General features: G+C 44.1%; 1 protein-coding gene across 1 annotated transcript in view; it reads right to left on the bottom strand.

The window, feature by feature from the left end:
* LOC139392792 (pyridine nucleotide-disulphide oxidoreductase domain 1) overlaps positions 1 to 5,836 on the bottom strand; it is a 783,634-nt gene that overhangs the window by 400,366 nt on the left and 377,432 nt on the right. The gene's annotated exons all lie outside the window — the stretch shown is intronic.

Genomic DNA, 5,836 nt, shown 5'->3' with positions numbered 1-5,836 from the left:
GGGACAACATGACAGGATTTGACTGATGCCTTAGTTGACATATTGTGAACTGAAAGACAGTGGCTCACTGTATCTGATGTTTCTACATTGAAGTTGATACTGTGCGAAATATTGCTTGGTTACAGAAGATGGTGAATACTGTTAATATCATAGCCCAAAGGCATAAAATATGTGAACAACGTGCACACTTAAGAACATCTAACTATTTGATATGTGAGTTTTGATCTCTCTCAGAATGAAATGTTGATGTTATGTACGGTTCTCAGTTTTGATTTAATAATGTGCAGGTTTTCTGTATTGGTATTGCATTTCATTTTCTTTCGAATTGACTTTGTCTCCATTTATCCTGAGGATTTGGGAGACTTTAGGGACATAGGGTGGCTCAAGAGGAACTTCAATTATACAGCAAACATAGTTAAATAAAAAATGCAAAAAAACACTCCATTTTCTATCTTGTGGATTACAGACATTGCCTGTAGATAATATTATGAACATTTACGCCACCAGAAGGGACAAATGACAGACTTCAGGGCCAACATTGTGGGAAGAACTATTCAAGATGATGTCATTTGTAAAGTTATACTACGACCTATTTTGACGAAAGTGCTGTGAATGTGACAAATGTAAACAACTCTCTTTGTCGTCGATGGAAAAATAATAAAACATGTTCCATATGATGATACTAAATGATACGTAGTGTGATACTTTACTATATGATGCGTATGATGATGCGTATGCCATATTTTCCCTACGTACGAAACTGAGAACACTAGTCGCAATCAGAGTTAAATCATTTCAGCCCAAATGACATAGATAAAAATCTATTTATCCATGTCACTGAGAGCGATACGGAATGTTGGTCGATTCCCTCATCAAAAGCCACAGAAGACACTGCCATATTACACAACACAGGAAATGACCATTACATGTGAAATGATCCTTGTCTGTTATCTACAAGGGGGAGAGAGAAACTCAATCATGCAATTTCACCTCAAGCGTTAAGGCTTGAGTGCTGGGCTTAATGCGGTGTCTTTGCTGTGGCTGGTGGACACAGCTCTCACCCAGCTAGAGGAGCACATACACCCAGAGATAGGGAGCTGAGACTTGGACCAGTGAGTCATACTTAGTGACCAGCCACCATGTATGAAATCAATCCACGTAGATATGATCCACAGCCAGCCACCGACCACACTAGCAATCTTTCCCACAGCAGGCCTGAAAGCCAAGGCAGAGCAACAAGAGTGATAAATCACAGTTTGTCGTTTTAATCTCTGGCCATGCTATGATGACCTGTCACAAGGAAATGTGACTCTACTTAATTTGTATTTTATTTAACCTTTATTTAACTAGGCAAGTCAGTTAAGAGCAAATTCTAATTTACAATGAAGGCCTACCAAAAGGCAAAAGGTCTCCTGTGGGGACGGGGGATTAAAAACAAAAACAAATTAAATAAAATGATAGGACAAAACACACATCATGACAAGAGAGACAACACAACACTACATAAAGAGAGACCTTAGACAACAGCACAGCATGGTAGCAACACAAGATGACAACAAAATGGTAGCGACACAACATGGCAGCAGCACAACATGGTATCAGCACAACATGGTAACAGCACAAAACAGGGTGCAAACATTATTGGGCACAGACCACAGCACAAAGGGCAAGAAGGGAGACAACAATACATCATGCAAAGCAGCCACAACTGTCAGTAAGAGTGTCCATGATTTGAGTCTTTGAATGAAGAGATCTTTCACTGTCCAGTTTGAGTGTTTGTTGCAGTTCGTTCCAGTCGCTGAAAAGACGAGTGACCCAGGGATGTGTGCGCGTTGGGGACCTTTTATAGAAAAGTTTGTGGTCATACGCAAATCCTTAAAAACATATAGTGGGGAGAACAAGTATTTGATACACTGACGATTTTGCAGGTTTTCCTACTTACAAAGCATGTAGAGGTCTGTCATTTTTATCATAGGTACACTTCAACTGTGAGAGACGGAATCTAAAACAAAGATCCAGAAAATCACATTGTATGATTTTTAAGTAATTAATTTGCATTGTATTGCATGACACAAGTATTTGGTACATCAGAAAAGCAGAACTTAATATTTGGTACAGAAACCTTTGTTTGCAATTACAGAGATCATACGTTTCCTGTAGTTCTTGACCAGGTTTGCACACACTGCAGCAGGGATTTTGGCCCACTCCTCCATACAGACCTTCTCCAGATCCTTCAGGTTTCAGGGCTGTCGCTGGGCAATACAGACTTTCAGCTCCCTCCAAATATTTTCTATTGGGTTCAGGTCTGGAGACTGGCTAGGCCATTCCAGGACCTTGAGATGCTTCTTACAGAGCCACTCCTTAGTTGCCCTGGCTGTGTGTTTCGGGTCATTGTCATGCTGGAAGACCCAGCCACGACCCACCTTCAATGCTCTTACTGAGGGAGGGAGGTTGTTGGCCAAGATCTCGCGATACATGGCCCCATCCATCCTCCCCTCAATACGGTGCAGTCGTCCTGTCCCCTTTGCAGAAAAGCATCCCCAAAGAATGATGTTTCCACCTCCATGCTTCACGGTTGGGATGGTGTTCTTGGGGTTGTACTCATCCTTTTTCTTCCTCCAAACACGGTGGAGTTTAGACCAAAACGCTCTATTTTTGTCTCATCAGACCACATGACCTTCTCCCACTCCTCCTCTGTATCATCCAGATGGTCATTGGCAAACTTCAGACGGGCCTGGACATGCGCTGGCTTGAGCAGGGGGACCTTGCGTGCGCTGCAGGATTTTAATCCATGACGGCGTAGCTGTGTTACTGTGTTTTCTAATAATTGCCCCAACAGTTGTTGCCTTCTCACCAAGCTGCTTGCCTATTGTCCTGTAGCCCATCCCAGCATTGTGCAGGTCTACAATTTTATCCCTGATGTCCTTACACAGCTCTCTGGTCTTGGCCATTGTGGAGAGGTTGGTGTCTGTTTGGTTGAGTGTGTGGACAGGTGTCTTTTATACAGGTAACGAGTTCAAACAGGTGCAGTTAATACAGGTAATGAGTGGAGAACAGGAGGGCTTCTTAAAGAAAAACTAACAGGTCTGTGAGACACGGAATTCTTACTGGTTGGTAGGTGATCAAATACTTATGTCATGCAATAAAATGCAAATTAATTACTTAAAAATCATACAATGTGAATTTCTGGATTTTTGTTAGATTTTTTTTAGATTCCGTCTCTCACAGTTGAAGTGTACCTATGATAAAAATGACAGACCTCGACATGCTTTGCAAGTTAGGAAAACCTGCTAAACCGGCAGTGTATCAAATACTTGTTCTCCCCACTGTAGGTGCTGGGCAAATAAATGATACTAACACAGAACAAGAAGGGCCGCACACTGTTCAAGCTCCCAATTCACCGCCTTATTGACAACGTTTCCATCCAAAACGGAAACTCGTCAAGTCAAACACAGTGTTCACATCCCAAAATATGCACATTTCACCTCACATGACCGTTGCAGACATGACGCATAGTGGGTGCAACAAACATTTGTATATCTCTAATAATTAAATAACAATGAAATGGGTGCATGTAATGGTTCCAGAACATAATATATATTTACAAAATGACCAAGTGGGTAACCTGGAAGGCTAGACAAATCAAAGTGAAGTAACATATTCAGGTAAGAAATGGTCTGATATCAAACTCTTGATTCAGACCTGTAGGAGACATTGTACAAATATCTTCTCAATAATAAGGTTATCCCTCCTAGGATTCTAAACATGTTCGATGTCAATGTTGTGATGAGCCTCCATGAAATGCGCTGCCACGGGGTTTCTCAAATCCAAATCAAATCAAATCAAATCAAATTTTATTTGTCACATACACATGGTTAGCAGATGTTAATGCGAGTGTAGCGAAATGCTTGTGCTTCTAGTTCCGACAATGCAGTAATAACAAGTAATCTAACTAACAATTCCAAAACTACTGTCTTGTACACAGTGTAAGGGGATAAAGAATATGTACATAAGGATATATGAATGAGTGATGGTACAGAGCAGCATAGGCAAGATACAGTAGATGGTATCGAGTACAGTATGTACAAATGAGATGAGTATGTAAACAAAGTGGCATAGTTTAAAGTGGCTAGTGATACATGTATTACATAAGGATACAGTCGATGATATAGAGTACAGTATATACGTATGCATATGAGATGAATAATGTAGGGTAAGTAACATTATATAAGGTAGCATTGTTTAAAGTGGCTAGTGATATATTTACATAATTTCCCATCAATTCCCATTATTAAAGTGGCTGGAGTTGAGTCAGTGTCAGTGTGTTGGCAGCAGCCACTCAGTGTTAGTGGTGGCTGTTTAACAGTCTGATGGCCTTGAGATAGAAGCTGTTTTTCAGTCTCTCGGTCCCAGCTTTGATGCACCTGTACTGACCTCGCCTTCTGGATGATAGCGGGGTGAACAGGCAGTGGCTCGGGTGGTTGATGTCCTTGATGATCTTTATGGCCTTCCTGTGACATCGGGTGGTGTAGGTGTCCTGGAGGGCAGGTAGTTTGCCCCCGGTGATGCGTTGTGCAGACCTCACTACCCTCTGGAGAGCCTTACGGTTGAGGGCGGTGCAGTTGCCATACCAGGCGGTGATACAGCCCACCAGGATGCTCTCGATTGTGCATCTGTAGAAGTTTGTGAGTGCTTTTGGTGACAAGCCGAATTTCTTCAGCCTCCTGAGGTTGAAGAGGCGCTGCTGCGCCTTCTTCACGATGCTGTCTGTGTGAGTGGACCAATTCAGTTTGTCTGTGATGTGTATGCCGAGGAACTTAAAACTTGCTACCCTCTCCACCACTGTTCCATCGATGTGGATAGGGGGTGTTCCCTCTGCTGTTTCCTGAAGTCCACAATCATCTCATTAGTTTTGTTGACGTTGAGTGTGAGGTTATTTTCCTGACACCACACTCCGAGGGCCCTCACCTCCTCCCTGTAGGCCGTCTCGTCGTTGTTGGTAATCAAGCCTACCACTGTTGTGTCGTCCGCAAACTTGATGATTGAGTTGGAGGCGTGCGTGGCCACGCAGTCGTGGGTGAACAGGGAGTACAGGAGAGGGCTCAGAACGCACCCTTGTGGGGCCCCAGTGTTGAGGATCAGCGGGGAGGAGATGTTGTTGCCTACCCTCACCACCTGGGGGCGGCCCGTCAGGAAGTCCAGTACCCAGTTGCACAGGGCGGGGTCGAGACCCAGGGTCTCGAGCTTGATGACGAGCTTGGAGGGTACTATGGTGTTGAATGCCGAGCTGTAGTCGATGAACAGCATTCTCACATAGGTATTCCTCTTGTCCAGATGGGTTAGGGCCGTGTGGAGTGCAATAGAGATTGCTTCGTCTGTGGACCTATTTGGGCGGTAAGCAAATTGGAGGGGGTCTAGGGTGTCAGGTAGGGTGGAGGTGATATGGTCCTTGACTAGTCTCTCAAAGCACTTCATGATGACGGATGTGAGTGCTACGGGGCGGTAGTCGTTTAGCTCAGTTACCTTAGCTTTCTTGGGAACAGGAACAATGGTGGCCCTCTTGAAGCATGTGGGAACAGCAGACTGGTATAGGGATTGATTGAATATGTCCGTAAACACACCGGCCAGCTGGTCTGCGCATGCTCTGAGGGCGCGGCTGGGGATGCCGTCTGGGCCTGCAGCCTTGCGAGGGTTAACACGTTTAAATGTCTTACTCACCTTGGCTGCAGTGAAGGAGAGACTGCACGTTGCAGGCCGTGTCAGTGGCACTGTATTGTCCTCAAAGCGGGCAAAAAAGTTATTTAGTCTGCCTGGGAGCAAGACATCCTGGTCCGTG

Source organism: Oncorhynchus clarkii, chromosome 33 (genome assembly GCF_045791955.1).
Source record: "Oncorhynchus clarkii lewisi isolate Uvic-CL-2024 chromosome 33, UVic_Ocla_1.0, whole genome shotgun sequence".
In the NCBI taxonomy this organism is placed as follows: Eukaryota; Metazoa; Chordata; class Actinopteri; order Salmoniformes; family Salmonidae; genus Oncorhynchus; species Oncorhynchus clarkii.
This window is presented reverse-complemented; position numbering and strand designations above follow the sequence as displayed.